The following is a 16,989-nucleotide window of genomic DNA, read 5'->3' as shown; positions in this document are numbered from 1 at the left end:
GGTGTGTATAAGTGTATTTTGGGTTACAAAGGGTTATTTTAGAGTGCAGAGGGGTCTTCTAGTGTGTATAGGGCCATTTTAGTATGTAAAGGTGGATTTTTCTCTGCATAGGGGTATTTAATTCTGTATGGGGTATTTTAATCCTTATAGAGATATTTTACTGTGCATAGAGATATTTTAGTGTGCACAGGGGTATGTTAGTGTGTTATAGGTTTATCTCAGAGTGCATAGGGGTATTTTTCTCTGCACAGGGGCATTTCATCACCCACAGGTGCACCTTACACAGCTGTACTTCAGTTGATGCCGTGGGATTCCCAGGAGCCAGGGGGGAAGGCCGGGAACTGGGCTCTGGTATGTCCAGCACCTCCAGAGTCCCCATGGACTCCCAGCAGAATGAAAAATGGCATTTAAAGTTTTTAGAAAAGCCAGCCCTGGCAGCCTGTGTGGTCCTGCCCGGCGGTGCCCCTTCGGGGAGCTCTGGGAAGGAATCTGTGATGATGATAAATGCAGGCAGGGTGATTTTTTTTTTTCCTTTCCCCCCACATCATTTTATAGGAAATACATGTTGGAAATGAAATTGAAATGAAAATGAATAAATATTTCATAGAATACAATTACCGTGGCTCAGGACCAAGACAACTGCAGCAGCTCCTGCTGCACACAGCGCGTGAGCAATTCAGCGGCAACGAATTGCTCTCTCGGCTTTTAATCTGCTTTTTTGTAACGCAAATAATCCCCCAGCCCCCAGCAGGGAGGTGCCCCTGGCGAGAGCTAGGGTGGGGGCTTCATTTGGGCGTTGCCTATCACCCCAGGGGCACCCCGGGTGCAGACTGACTTTGCCACACAATTAAAAAAAAAAAAAACAAGTTAAATTCGATTCTTTGCTGTAAAAGTGAGAAAAGGTGAAAAACCAGCAGGGAAAGCATGGAAGAGCTCAGCTTCTATAACAGGTGACTTAATGTCCTCCCTCTCCCTCCACTTCCTGGCTCCATGGGATGGTGACAAACATCCCTGCTCTGTGCCTGGGCCCTGGGACATGGTGGTTTCCAGCCACCACCTGTCAATGGAGATGAAAAAGGGCTTTTTCAGGATTGCAGTGGGAAGCAGAGGATTTATGGGAAGCACTTTGGTGGTGAGAGTTGGTTTTGTTTGTTTGCTTTGGCAGCCGGGACAGTGTGGGACCCTGGGCTGTGACAGAGCTGGGTCTGGGCCAGGAGCAAGAGCAACATCCCGAGGGTCCCTGTTGGGAGATCCAAATCGCCCTGGCTCCAGGGAGACAAAGGCCAGTTATCACCTATGGGTGCCCAAAGCAGGGCTGGCTGACACACTTAAATCCCCAAAGAGCATCCTCCTCCCTCTCCCCCGAGACCCACAAGGGACACTCCGTGCTGTCTCCTGGAGCAGACGCCTCGCTCGCACGCTCTCCCCATCCTCCCCATCACCAGCCTTCAAATCCAAGGAGAATCACATAACCCCCCCCCACTCCCCACGGGCCCCCAGAGCCCGGCCCCCCCGTGTTCTCCCCCCCGTGGGGGTTTGATGCCGACGGCGGCAGCGCGTCGCCGGTGGCGGGAGGCGGGCGGGAGCGCGGGGCCGCGGCGGCGCTTTGAACAGGAATTACAGGGAAAACTCAACAAAATGGCACAGCCGCGGCAGCGTCGTGTTCTCCCAAAGCAGGAATAAAACAGACGCGCAGACGGTACTTTGCAAACAATTTAATTTGCCTGATGCTTTGATATAGATGAGGATGCGGCGAGGCGGGCGCGCGCGGAGATGAAACGCGCTGTCGGATGCGGGGGGGGCTGCGCGGTGTGAGATGTGCCAGAGCACGGCGTGAGATGTGCCAGAGCACGGTGAGAGCTGTGCCGGTGTGAGAGGTGCTGGTGTGTGATATGATGGTGCCCGGTGTGAGAAGTGCCGGTGGCGGCACAAGGTGACTCTGCCCATCTCTGACCTGACCCTTGGAGCCAATGCCGGGGGGACCCCAAGCTCTTGCAGGACTGAGGCTGCACTGTGAGCACCATATGCTGGGGACCCCGCTCTGGTGCCTCTCAGGGACACCCTCAGTGCCAGCCAGCCCTGCTCAACAGCCACTCTGGGCTGGGGCTGTGGGAAACCTTCATTCCCCATGTGACACCTGTGCTGATGCCAGGGTGACTCCAAGCTCTTGTAGGACCAGGGCTGCACCATAAGCGTCAAGTGCTGGTGCCAGGACCCCCCTCTGGTACCACTTGGGGACACTCTTGGTGTCACTCAGCCCTGCCTGTTGCACACACTGGGCTGGGGACTGTGGGAAACTTCCACACTGGGGCCGAAGCCGCAGCGACCCCAAGCACTTCCAGGACCAGGGCTGCACTATGAGCACCACGTGTTGGTGCTGGGACACCACTCCAGTGCCTTTCAGGGACACCCTCGGTGCCACCCATCCCTGCCCAGTGCTAGGCTGGGGCTGTGGGAAACCTCCACCCCCAGCAGCTAAAGAGACAGGGCTGGGAGAGCGTGAGGAGCGCGGCTGTCAGATGTGGGGCACGCTGAAATATTAATGGAACTAACATTTCAATTACCTTTTATCTGTACAGGCTCAGGCTGCGGCGAGGGGGTTGGGGCGGCCCCCCCCGCGCGCTGTCACCCAGACATTCATGCTGTGCTGGTTCTTTTTATTGGTTTTCATCACTTTTGACATTGCCAACAATGAACCTTGAAGTAAATTTTCAGTAGTGACTGTGTCAGTGGAAAACCGTCTCCCTGTCATTTTTCTAAATTAGGCAATGATTCGAGTCCTTGGGGCTGGGAAGGGAGGAGTGATGGGGCTGAGGAGGAGGAAGGGATGGCTGTGGGGAGCCTCCTCCTGAACCCCCCCTCAAGCCCAAATCCCAAGACCCCATTCCTGGCGGGACAAGAGGGCTGTTGCATCCCACAGACACCCCTTGCCTCCCTCCTGATGCTGCAAAATCTGCCTTGAGCTGTTCCCAGATGTGCGCCAGCACCAGATGTGCCCCGAGCAGTGCCCAGATGTGCCCCAGCACCAGATGTACCCTGAGCAGTGCCCAGATGCTCTCCAGTGCCAGCTGTGCCCCAGTGGCAGGGCCTGCAGCAGAGCCATGGTCCAACCACCTACCCTGGCACCTGTAACCCCCTCCCCACCGTGCCAGCAGACTCCAGCCATCAGAGACCCACACAAGCTGGCACTGCCACCCCCATGCAATGTCCCTTGGGCTGCACAGCTGCTCCTTGAGCCAGGGCTGGCTCCTGGCTCTCAGAATTTCCTTGGGTGTTTGCTGGCCCTGGGACCTCTCTGTCCCCACTGATCCCCATCCCACACATCTCAGCAACACCAGAATCATCCTTCCAGCGTGGAGGAGCTGTTCCAGCTGCCACGCACGGTGCTGGCACGTGGGCACACCTCTGCTGCACCAGGGCCCCTCCTCGCCCCGGGGGGAGCCTGAGCAGAACTTTAATTTTAATGTTCATTGAGCATGTAAAGGGGAAAAAAAAAATCAATTTAATAACCTCTCTTCACAAACAGTGCCTGGAGGCTGCTCGGCACACGCGGCTCCGAGAACTTCACAAAGTCTTTTGTGCTGTTATTTATTGCGGGGATTAAACAGAGCCGTGAGTGGGAGCAACTCCACCGTCCCCTGCATGGAGCTGGGAGTGCTCCAGCCCCACAGCGCGGGAATGAGGCCCTGGAGTCAAGAGGGCATGGGGAGGTGCAAGGGCAAATACATATCCCCAGGAAAAACTCCTCCCCTGGATTTTTCCAAAGGGATGCTGCTCCTCCACCACCCGCTCCCTGAGAGCATCTTCGGGGGGCCCTGGGAATGTGACAGGAACGAAGGCTGGACACCCAGGGAAGAATTTATTGTTGAACTCGACCTTCTTTGTAGGAGAAATCATTCAGCAAATTCATCTCGGTGCTGGAGCCACAGTGCTGGGGTGGGAGAAGCAGTTTGCGTCCCAACATCCATCCTGGGAGCTGCAGTGGAGTGATGGGTGCCAGCCCCCTCCCTGCAGAGCCAGCCCCACCTGCACTGTAACAACTGTTTGCCATCAGCTTTTGATTGCAACCTTCTTATCTCCAAGTTTCGGCATCGTTACAAATCCCAATGTTATTCAAATTGCATCAATTATTCAATTCCTGCTACTGGGAGGGTGATGGGAAGGCAGCATGTCAGTGAGCAGCACCCACCCGGCCTCCTTGGAGAGACTGCTGATCCCAGCACCCACATGTCCCCTTTGGAGGTATTTCTCACCCCCGGGGAATCCATTTAATCCTGTTAACCTGTGCCTTTGGCTCCTGTGGAACCAGCAAATTGCTCCAGAATCTCTTACAAGTTTGTTTCCAGAGGAATTTGAATAAACTTTCTATTGACTTTGATGGCCATTTATGCATCATCATTGATTTTGATGGCCATTTATGATTTTTCCAGCCCAGCACCACCTGACCCGAGGTCAGGTCTGAGGACACCGGGAATGTCCCTACAGGGGGTGTGGGCACTGCAAGCTCTTCACAATAGGTGATGGGTGCTGGTGGATGAGATCCCAATGTGGGGGGGAGAAAAATCCCATTTCGGGGGGGGCTAAACAAGGGGACCCAGCCCTCCTTGCTGCCGTGCTCACAGAGTCCCAGCAGTGGTTTCTCTGGGGGCTGGAATAGGGCTGAGCCCACAGCAGCCTTCCCTGGGGAGAGAAACAGTCCCAGTTCTCCCTGCAGCCTCTCTGCCTCCCCTCCTCCTCCATTCTCAGGGCTGAGATTCCTGATGGGATTGAGAAGGAATAGGTGGGAATACCCCAGGAGCTGCCAGCTCTGGTGCTTACCCACTGAGGCTGAAATGTCCCCTTGATGCTCCAGCCTGAGCCGTTCACCTGCTGCTGTTCCACACACTTCCCAGTTTATTTTATTCTCCTAGAGGAAACCAGGGGCAGGTTTTGCCCGAGATCTGCAATATTGGTTCTTTCCCACTGGGAAATTGTATAAAATTCCAGAGAAGCGACGCAGCCGGCGCTGGCAGCCACAGACCCAGAACTGCTCAGAAATTGCCTCAGTTAAATGAAATCGAAATGAACTCAGGGATGTGGCTGACATGCAAAGGTGGGTGATGGCACACGAGTCTTCACCAGCTCCCTCCCACCCTTCTTCATCCTCATCCCTCCACTCAAGATCCTGGAGATCCTGACCCCGTTCCTGCCATCCCTGAGTCACCACCTCCCCTCAAAGAGGGGCCCAGATTTCTTTGCTTTTGGTGACTTTTTCGAGGCTCGAGTATGATTAACACATCAAAAGGCTGTTTTGCTTTGCTTAACAATATTATCTGCTTAACTGCTCTGTTAATTGAATCACGGCAGCCTTTGTTTGTGCAGGGGGGTCACCCTAACATGTCTATTTTATTTTGATGACTCTTGTGTCCTATTAGTGGTTTTTAACGCTGGCTCTGTCTCTCAGCAGGAATGGGCAGGGAAAGCAGGATGGACACGAGGCAATCCCTAGTGCTTTAGCTATGAAATCCTGGCTCCTGGGTTTGCTCAGGCACTGAGGCTGGCACACAGGTCAGGGATGGGACCCCCGGGGCAGGCAGAGCCATCCCTCCTGTGCTGTGGCCTCAGGTGCCTTCAGTGTCCTGAGCATCCCAGTGCTCTGGGCATTCCTGAGGATCCCACTGCTCTGGGCATTCCTGAGCACCCCCCTGAGTGTTGCGGGTCCCTTCAGTCCAGGGAGATCAAGGGACTCATTTCAGCCCCTGTACCATGTGCCAACATCCCTCTTGCCCTCACAGCTGGCAGATGCCACTCCAGGGCTGGGAGCAGGGCCAGGCACACAGGTCACCCCTGGGAATGTGCTGGTTGGGGTCCCTCAGTGGGACACGGATGGGCTGTGGGATCACAGGGATGGCTGGAGGGGGATGTGAGTGCCATATAACCCCCATTCATGTCCCAGTTTCCCAGTCTCTCTGCAGCCCCTCCACCTCAGTATGGAAACCAGGAAACTCAACCAGATTGGGAAAACAGCCCTGGGGGTCCTCCCAAAGCACCCACTGACATTTCCCCCACTGTGGGCACTGCAGCGGGGCCTCTGAGACCCCCCTCGAGCCCCCCCGGCTCGTTCTCCCCCTCCTCTCCCAAGGCTCCTACGCCTGAACTAAACGAAATCAGATTAAGGGCAGCAGACAAAGCCCCGTGCAGGAATAAACACGGCAGGAGAGGGTCGGGGCTGCTGGGAAGCGGGAGTGGGGGCGGCTCAGCCCCGTGTCCCCCACAGGGTTGTCCCCGTCGCACACCGGGTGGGATGGGGACGCAAGGACACAGCACAGATGGAGACAGCACCTTCCCGAGTGGATAAGCCGTTCCAGAAGGGTTTCCAGGCACTCCTGCCAACGGGAGAAGATGAAGGGATGTCACAAGAGTGATGGAGATGGGGACACTTGAGGGCAGATGGGGACACTGCCTGGGGCCAATGACCAGTGAGCAGGATCACGTCCTCACGGCTCGGCCCGGCCGCTGACGACCGGGGACTTTATCCTTCTCACTGCAATCGGTGTCGTTTTATTTCTGCTCCGATTTTCCTCCGGCCCGAGGCATTCCAGCCGGGCTGGGCTGGGCTGGGGACAGGCTGGGGACAGGCTGGGCCTTGCTGAGAGTGGAGGAGACGGATCGCTGGAGAATCCAGACAGCAAATAATCTGGCTCTGAAAAGAGCTGCTGATGCCTCATTAGCAACTTTGAAAAGCATCCGGTGAAAAAGCCTCTGCCCTTGTGTTGGGGGTTTTCTGCTCATTCCTCCTCTTGTCCTTGATTAATAAGGACATTTGCATGTAAATTGGCTCCTGGATCCTTCCCAGCGGTGCCGCCTCGGGTCTGTCCCCACCTGAAGCTCTGCCAGTCTGTACCCAGTGCCCTGGGAGGTCTGGGTGCCCGCAGCATGGCATGGCATTGTCCAGGATGTCACATGGATCTGGGGCACAACTCTCGCCTTTGCTCTGCAGTAATTGGCTTGAGTCGCCAATATCTGCAGGGCTGGGAGACAGGACAAGGACATGGAGGAGGGACACGGGACAGGGAGGTGGGACACAGGGCACCCTGGAGAAACCGCCAGCCCGGCGGTGCCCGGGCTCCCTCGTGCTGCTGCCCATGAGCAGCTCCGCGCCTCGGCTCTGCTGTGGATCGTACAAAGGCTTTTCCAGTTGTTTGAACACGCTCCCCCTCCCGCCCGCGCTCCCCCGGGACAGCATTTTCCAAAACAAATGCATTTGCTGAATGCATATGCAGAAGTGCCTCTCGTTGGGCGATCTGTCTGCCTGTTTGATGTCTGTTCCCGCATCGTGTCACTTTAAAAGGTAACATTTTGTTAATGGAAAACATTGCCTGGCTCTTCCCTCTCCTCTCTCCCAGCGTTGTCCGATGCAGGACAGGACAGAGGACAGGCCATGTGCCACCAGTGCTGTCCACATGCCACCACTGCTGCCATTTTCTGACAAGTGTGAGGAGGAGAAGGGGGAAGCACAACCCTGACCTTGAGTCACACAGGGAGCTAAGCCCGGCCTCCCCAGCCATGTCAGGGAAGGGGACAGTGGGGGCTCCTGGGGGACAGGGGTGTCACCTTCACCGTCCCACCAGGTACAGCCACAGCACCCACGGCAGGGGGCTGCTCCTCTGGGGTCCCACAGAGCTGTGGGGGTCCCACACCAGTTGTTCCCTGCCAGGGCACAGCCAGACTCCATCTGCACCCTGAGCCAGCCTTGGGGTCCCCAGTATCCCCCTGGGCAACACGCTCAGCTGCCAAAAAGGCAAAGCCAAGTCTGGGAGGGGCCAGGGAGTCACCAACCCTGTGACAGCAGTGACAGCAGGCACTGGAGACAGCTAAACAGCCCCAAACTCACGGGAGAAGGAGGGTATTTTTAGCTGGGCACAGTGTGCCACCGCCACTGCCGTCACCGTCAGCGCCTGCCATCCCCTTGGCAATGGAGGGAGCCGGGCCCGGTGCCGGGGATGGGTGGCCGTGTGCCAGTGCCAGCGCTGCTCGGGTGACGCTGATTTTCCAAACACGGCGTGTAGGGAAGGGAGACGCTCCCCTGGCACACAACGAATTCCCCAGCCCCCGCTAATCAGCAGCCAGTGCTTAATTGGCACATTTCTGCCTGGCTGGGGTCTCTGCCAAGGAGGGAGCCTCGGCGCTCCTGGCAGCCGCGGCCTCCTGTGCCCTCAGCCGGGACGGTGACAGCGCAGGGACAGGGTGGCTGAGGGCTCTGGGGCCACACACACGTCTGGCCTTGACCGCATCACTTGGCCTTGGACGTGTCCCATGCCGGTGCCACCACCTTGTCCCCCAGACCAGCCGTGCTCTGGCACGGTGACACCAAGGAGCCGGCGGGGCCGGCAGGGCCGCGGGTGCCGCGCGGGGGTGACGCCGGCGAGAGCCCCCGTTTGTGTCGTTCCCAACCTGCCACCGCGAATCAAAGGATCTGCCACGCACGCCACAGCCCTTTCTTCTCATATCACTCACACCACTTCCACGCTGCATTGTGACAATGGGGTGTAATTAAGGTGTCAGCATATCATTTAGCCTTTTCAATATAAAACCAGGAGACAGGCTGGGAAATCTGTAGTCTTCTTTAATGAGGAATGCAGGGGGAAAATAGGAGAAGCGGAGGTAGTGGCTTGGCGAGGGTGGGACAAAAGACACCTCAGTGGTGTGGGGCTTTGGAGCACACAGGGCACTGGGCTGGCACATGGCCATGGATACCTGTACTCCACTGGGGCCACACCATCCTGGGGGGAGAGGGGACCCTGCCGGGGCCAGGCACTCCCAAGGCTCTGGGAGCATCCCGGGGGGGACTGCAGGAAACACCAGCACCCGGAAAAAGGGACTGGCAGTGCCATACAGGGCATTCCAGGTGGTTCCCACTTGCAAGTTGTTCTCGAATGCGGCTCCCACCCCATGGGAGTCTTGCAGAGCTGTATGGGACATACAACAAGCTCATGGCATAAACTGTGTGACAAGGGACAGAGCCATGAGCTCACGCTGGTGCCAGAGCAGCACCAGGTTTGATCAGTGCTGGGTTCACCACGGTGCTGTTGGTTTGCCAAACAGCCGTTCCAGCCTTGCTAATATTTTTCCCAGTTCCCAGCAGTCACTACATTGGGAGACCCCATCTGTATCACCCCGAAAGCAGGGTGTCCCCATTCCCCCACACCATCCCGTGGGTACTGCAGCACACCAGGGGCCAGCTGTGATCCAGAGGGCAGCCAGCAAGTTCAACACCATCAATAATCCCTGATGGCTACAGAAAGCATTTTCCCGAGGAATAAATTCTTGCTGCATCAAAAGGAAGCTACAAATCAATGCGGGAATCGCTCATTCCGAACGCTGGGAACTCGTCTCGCTACAGTGGGAAGCATTAGCTGGGAACGGGGGGGACACTGAGCTGGGTCTGGGATCATCAGTCCCCTCCATAAACCGAGGACCAAAATTAATGATGGGGTGAAACAGGAGTGGGATGATCCGCCCGGGTGTCCATGCTCACCCTGCTGCTGTGCCAGCCCTCGGAGCTGTGCGCCAGAGGCCACGGCTGCAAACTCCTGGTCCTGCTGCCAGCAGGAGCTGGGGGTGGAGAGGGAATTGCTGTTGGGATTTATTTTTCTTGTATAAAGATCTCTGACAACTTTTCCATGTGGCACATCCCCGCTCCCGGCCGGGCGGTTCAAAGCCGCAGCGTGGTCCCGGCACAGCCTCCCACCTCCATCCCGGCCTTTGTCTGTGCCGGCTCCGCTCTCAGGGCACTTTGGGAGAGATGGATGTGCAGCCTGCCGAGGCAGGCGTGTTCCAGGCGAGATCCTGGGAAGAGGTTTCCTTAGCAACAATAATGAAGTGTGAGCCAGAGAAAAGCTCTCCTGGCTCTGCTCCCTCCTCCGGGGACTCCCGGCAGGTTTGGGTACACCAGGGGGAGAAGCACATTCCAAGTGTCCGGGATGAGTGCTGGAGCGGGAATGGAGCTGCTCTGCATCCTGGCATCAAGATTAGCTGGGAGAGGGGGATCTGGATGCCAGTGCTGCATGTGCCAGGAAGCCAAACCACATGCAGGCAATGACCACAGCACTGCCCGAGCATCCCTGTGGCCACGGAGCGGGCTCAGCTCCAGATCTCCAAACCACCTCTGCTCAGGAGGATGGAAATGTACCATGGAAGCAGCTCCCACAGTCCAGCTCAGGTGGGAAACCCTGAAATGTGACAGGTGACCCCATCCCTGGCAATGCCAGGTGGCACAACCTGTCCAGCAGCTCCTGGTGGGATGCTTGGGAAGTGACATGTGGAGCATCCCTCTGGTTTCAGGGGCTCGGAGCAGTCCCAGCCACATGCATTGGATACGTGGCTGCAGTGGCAGGTGCCAGGGGGGTTGTTCCCAGTGGGAATGGTGGTGGACTGGATGCTCCCCTCCACTGGCAGTGCCCAGTGCCACCTCTAATTGCCAGTCCAAGTTTTTAATTATCTTGTTTGCATTGTAGTGTTCCTCTTTCACCCCTTCCTGAATGGAAGAACAGGTGAGGCACGTGTTGGCAGGATGGGAGGGCCTGGAGGGGCCGGGGCTTCCCGCAAATGCCCCCATGGAGCTGGCAGGTTTAATGGGGCACAGCCAGTGGCTGCCACATCCCAATATTTAGTGTTGCAGGGAAGTCAATCAGTACATCATTAGTGCCCTGCTCCCTCCCCTCCTTACACAGCCCCACTTTGGGGGGCAAAACCAACCCAATTGGGCTCTTGCTCTATTTGGTACCACTGGGATGGTGTCCATCCTCTGGGAAACACCTGTTGGAGCAAGAGGCAGGGGTGGCACCGCTGGGAGAGTCCCTGCTTGTGCCCTGGGTCAGGTGGAACTCCCTGGATCCCGCTGGGAACTCCCTCCCCTGGGTTACATCCGTTCTGCAGCCTCCGTGTGGAGCCCTGGTGATGCCCCCTCCTCCCGGCCCCGCCGGCTCTCCGGGCGATGGCACTGTGCCTCGAATCACAATTACAGTAAATAAATCCTATTAGAAGGACTTTTACTACCGCATGCTCCTCATTACAATATGCCCAAACCCCCGGCTCCTGGGATCGCCCTCGTAATGAGGCCGGGATGGATGGATGCGGGAAAATTAGCGCCGATACAAGTTAATTTGTTTTTATTAGCGCGGCGCTGGCAGAGGGGATGGGGGGTGGGTGCCACCCCATTGGAGTGGCGCAGGGATGGGAACCCTCCCGTGGGAGCAGGTCCATGGGCTGGATCACTGTGTGTCATTGTCCCCTCGGCCACTGCCCGGCTGCCCTTGGCCTTGGGGACATCCCTGTCCCATGCTGGGGTGGGACAGGCAGATGGTGGCAAGGAACCGCACACTGGACAAGGTCACGTCTCATTAATAAAGGCTAATTAAGAGGAAACCATCAAAAAGAGGGGCTAGAGTTGTCTATATAACCCACGCCGGTGCTGCTGGTAATTAACTCGGGGCTGTGACAGCTCCTGTGGCCAGTGTGGCACTGGGGGGTCACCGGGACAGCCCTGCCCCCATCCCCTGCCCTGTGGCCACCAAGTCTCCCCTTGTGCCCCCCACAGCACCGACAGCTGGACCTGAGGGAACAGCTGGGCCTTCCTCGGGCTCGGAAAATATAGATCACACCGTTAATAATACATACATTTATTAAAATTAAACCACCGGCAGATATGACATCCAGCGGCACTGAATTATGGATAGACCTCAGCCCAACCTTTGTTTTTAATTAAAAAGCCCCTTTCAGTAATTCCATTAAAGCAGCAGCTTATGTTTTCCTTCTCTTCCCCCCTTTCAAGCACACGATCCGGCAGCATTCGGGTTGCGCTGATGAAACGTCTTTGAAGTTTCATGAATTGCTGATGTAATTGAATAAAAATAATATTAAGGGGAGAGAGAAGGAGGGGAGAGAGAGAGACTTTTCTCTAAACCTAAATCCTAATGAAATCACCTTACTGCGCCGGGCGGAGTGACAGCGAGCCGCTGGATTTGTGCATATTCCCGTAATCCTAAACCCATTAGCCAGGAGGCTCCATGCGAACCACATGTTGCGGATTACAGCCGGAAAAAAGGCTCCAACAACCCCCCAAACATCCCTTTAATTGCTGCGGGGAGGCCCAGAGACGCAGGACCCCCCCCACCGAGGGCGGGAGGTGCAGTGAGTGTGTTGGGGCTCAGAGCCCTCAGAGCCCCCCTCAACAGCAGCTCATTAGTGCTTTTTTCAGGGAATTAAGGTGGAGAGCTTTCCAATTATTTTGCTGTGTACTGTTATTAATGGAAATTTGAATTTTTGCCTTCCCTCACCTGGTAATGGAAGATCCTCGAGGAGGGATGTCCGGCTGGAGGGGATGCTCGGGATGAGCTCTGGTGGCTGTGCTGGAAGGAGGTGGCTGTGGGAAGGAGGTCACAATCTCTGGGACTGGGAGGAGAAGGAAGGTGTTCCTATCCATGGGAGAGCAACCTGGCCTAGTGGAAGGTGTCCCTGCCCCTGGCAGGAGCTGGAATAAGGTGATCCTTAAGGTCCCTTCCAACCCAAACCATTCCAGGATTCCATGATTCTATGACAAAGTTGCCTTTCCTTTCTTCTCTCCCTCCTAATTTTTTCTTTCCCAATTTAAGCTCCTCTCCAGGATAATGCAATAAAGACATGAAGCACCTAATTTTCGGTGGGGGACAACAGACACGACGGTGTATTTACCCAGTCAAACCATTATGAAATCCTACAATTAAGGCTTCAATCAGATAAATGCAATTACATAATACGATCTTATACGATATAATTAAAAACATCTGCAATCAAACCAAAGCCGATGGTACGGCAATCCTTAATCAGAAATTACCCAGATACAGCAGAGAGGCTTCATCCCGGAATCTGTCGGGACATGGTGGTGGCATCGCAGTCCCCCTCTGGCACAGTCACCATGGCAGGATGACAGTGGCCATGGATGACCACGGGGAGTTGATGGGAGCTCTGAGCCAGCCCGCCTGATCCCAGCCTTGCCATGCCCCAAAATCCATGCCCACCTCCTCCAGGACACCAGCTCAGCATCACCGTGGGCACACAGAGGTTGTGCCATAGACAAGGGGTTCATGGGGGGCCTTCCCAGCCCTGCCGGGGTCTCAGGCTGGCAGTCCCATGCCTGCAAAGTGACTGGGAATTCTCTCTGGGACGAGGAATGGGCATCATTGGCTGTTTTTTGTTGCACTGGCCATGCCAGCACCACATCCTGGTGCTGGGACAGGCTGAGCTGTGCTGGGAGTGATGTGGGTCCAGGGCTGAGTGCCCGGCCCTGGCACAGCCCTGCATGTGCCAGCTGGCACCAAATGAAGACAAATGGGCTGGTGACACATTCACATCCATTAATGGCAGCGCCGTGCTGGGAGCGCTGGAGACGCGCCGGCGCTGGCAGGAGCAGCAGCAGCCCTGTGTCCAGCACCCCATCCGGGGGGGCCAGGGGTGACAGGGGGCTCAGCGGGGCCAGCACAGCCCTGGGGCTCTCACATTCCCACCTTGGCTCTGCTCAGAGCCGGAGCCTGTCCCAGGCTGTTGGCGAGGGAAGGAGCTGGATGGGGTCCAGCACTGGCAGCACGGCCCTGCCACAGGTCCCCCATTGCTCTGAGCCCCTCACCCTCTGCAGCCCCAGCTCCTGCCCTCTGCCTCGGCCTCTCACAGGGATTGTTTGGAGGTGCAGGCATGACCCCCCTTTGTACGTGCTGACCCATCTTGCATGTGGCTCAGGCATCCCAGGACAGCACGTGGCACTTCCAGGAGTGCAGCACCAGCCATTGGAAGTGATATCCAGCCTATGTGGTGCCTGTGCTGCAGTTGTCTGAGGGGTGCTCAGGAAGAGCCGTGGGGTGAGGCTGGAGCACTGACCCTGCCAACCTTTTCCACCCCCGACCTTTCCCCAGCTCCTCTTGGAAATGCCACGGAGCTCCTCGCCCGGATGGATTAAATGTCAGGGAAGGTGGATTGAATATTTCCAGCCGCTGCGTCGGGTCGGGTGCTGCGGGTGGGTTTTCCAGCACTGTGAGCAGCTCCAGAGGGAGCAGGGGCTGTGATCCAGCCTGTCCCCATCCCTGTCCCCATTCCCACCCTCATTCTCGTGCCACCCCGGCGCAGGGCTGAGCCGGCCGAGCCGCTGGGACGATCCGCGCTCGGCTGCCTGCGAGCGTTTAAGCAGAATTGAGTGTGTGTTCAGGCACTTTCAAACACAAGTAATCTTCATCTGGGAGACGGGAAGTGAAATATGTTATTGCCGGGCGCAGTAAATTACCCGTGCCAGCCCTGCCGTATAAAACATCGCCGGCGCCGGCCAGCGCAGTCACTCACCCGCGTGGGGCCTCCACCGCCCCCATCCATTACGGAACAAACGGCTGGTGGTCAGCACAGACCAGGTGCTGGGGCTTGTGTGGCCACTCCAACACCAGCTCCCTCCCCGGCACCACGCAGGCAGGACTTGGTGTTGGGGGATGGATTTCCCCTGGCAAGCACCAGAAGGTCAGTGGGAGCTGGGGACGGACCAGCAGCGGCACCGCCACCGGCTCCTCCAAGCAGCACATGGCGCCGGCTGGTTCCTCTCCTGCTCCCGGGAACAACCCCAGTGGGGTCCTACATTGGGGTGTCCTTGTCACCGTGCGTGTGCTGCTCCAGCAGGGCGGACGAGCTGCCGCAGTTGAGTCGGCGGAAGCACCCGCAGAAGGTGGGAGGCAACCACACAACTCCCACTCCTTTATTTTCCTGGGAAAGACCTTTGGAAAGCCAACCCCGAGCCCGTAAAATAAATAAAATAAATTCCTGCAACTTTAACAATCATTGTGTTGGATTTGGGAGATGTTATTCCTCGTGACAGACAAGGGCAATTATCTGCTATCCGCCAGCAGTTTTAGCCTAATTTCATTACTGCTGTGCAATTCTTCCCGAGCCGCCAGTCTATCACTGTCTCCCAGAAAGGATTAGCCGGCACTTTCTTCATCTTCAAATGAATTTTAGCTGTCATGCCCTTGATGAATAGAAGAGGGAGGACGGCGAGCCCACGCCGGCGAGCGTGGCAGCCCGGCTGTGCCACAACGCCGGCACCGACGCTCACCACGAGCATCACCCGTGCCAGGCACATCAGAGCCAGCAGGACCAGGCAGCTGGGATGTGCCCTGGGATTTCCTGCCGTGCAGGATGAACCAGCCACGGGGTTTTCTTGGAGAGCACATTGGAGGCGGGTAGGGCTCTGAGCCGGAGCCCAGGCGCAGCCTTTCTCCCAGCATCCAGGAGGGATTAAAATGACAGCATCTGTAATACAAGGAAATAATGAACACGCCGTCCTTCTCCCTCTCCGGGAGATGCTTATCTGTCAGCATGGGCCACTGAGGGATAGAGAAAAGCAATTTAAACTTCAGAGATGAAGCTGCAGAGGATGCTGCGGGGAGAGATGTCCAGGCGATGGTGTCCTGTGAGGATCCGCCGTGGTGCCAGAGCCGACGGGAGAATTGGTGCTTTGGTGTCCTGGCCAAGCTGGAATAAGGCACATGGAGCCCAGATCGATGGCCCCGTGCCCTCATGCTGGAGCCTCTTGTCCCCATGGCCTCAAGCTGTGCCAGGGGAGGTTCAGGTTGGACATCAGGAGGACTTTCTTCATGGAAAAGATTGTTAAACACTGGAAGGGGCTGCCCAGGAAGGGGGTAGAGTCCCCACCCCTGGAGGTGTCCAAGGAACGACTGGACGTGGCACTCGGTGCTCTGGTCTGGTTGACAAGGTGGGGATGAGATACAAGTTGGACTTGATGGTCTTGGAGGTCTTTTCCAACCTAAATGATCCTGGAATTCTGTGAAATAATGGGGGAAACTCTGGAGCCCAACAGCGTGAAGAGCCCAGTTGCATCCCAGGACACATGGAGCAGATCCAGGGACCGTCCAGGGTCCCCTCGGGATGTGGGAACATCACTTGCATTAATGGGAACCCCGGAGCCGGTGCCAGCACAGGGGCTCCATTATTTTTGTAAACATTAATTCCCACACGGTGCATCGTCCTGGTGGAATATTTTAGCACCTTTAATGCAATTTCCTGCTCCCTCTGAAATATCATTTTAATAGAACCAGCCACACCATGTACCTGCTCCCTAATAAACCTCTGCGACTTTAATGAACTAAATAGCAAATTACTTTTTTATTCAAGAATGAAATTTCATCATATTCATAATTCATATTTTATTTCAGACATCTGCTGCTGATTACATTACATTTAACTAAAATTAGATGATGCTCAGAATGTAATTAAGCCCCTGCCAAATTCTCTGGCCCACCAATACCAGGCTCGCTCAGCGGGGGCCGCTTGGAACCTAATATGTAATTAGGAGCTATTTTCTAGCTGTTTTTAAAGTCTGAAAATTAGCTGCCTTTATTAATCACACAGACAAATATAAAGCAGAGCCAACGCTTGCTGAAATTTCTAAAAAGGATTTTTTTTTAATTATACACCACATAGCGCTGAGACTCATTTTGAATGTTGATTTGTTGTGCACTGACATTTTGACAACTAGTTCTCAATTTGTCTGTCGTAGTTAGGCAACAACAAAGCAGACGGTAATACTTAACTTTCAAAACCTTCAGCGTGCAGGGAGGGGAGGGTGGAGGGGGAGACGGGGGGGACGGGCTCCCCCAGGCCCCTGTGTGTTGGTGCTGAGCCCCGGGAATGGGCGAGCCCCGAAATCCCCAGGGACAGGTGGCAGAGGGGACAGGGAGCCCGTCTGCAGCGGGAGATGAAGATCTACAAATTGCCCTTGAAATGACTCTGATGGGAGTCTTGACTTGTTCTGGGGGCACCCCCAGCCCCAGGGGGACCCCCCCAGACACCCAAGCCCTCCAGGCTCTCTATGCAGAGCCCAGGACACAGTGCTGAGCCCTTCCAGCCTTCCAGGGGTCCCCTGGTCCCACTCCCTCACCCTGATCCCAGCAGGGACCCTGGGAGTGTCAGGGAGCCCTG

Source organism: Lepidothrix coronata, unplaced genomic scaffold, assembly GCF_001604755.1.
Source record: "Lepidothrix coronata isolate B3197 unplaced genomic scaffold, Lepidothrix_coronata-1.0 Scaffold44, whole genome shotgun sequence".
NCBI classification, from domain to species: Eukaryota; Metazoa; Chordata; class Aves; order Passeriformes; family Pipridae; genus Lepidothrix; species Lepidothrix coronata.
This window is presented reverse-complemented; position numbering follows the sequence as displayed.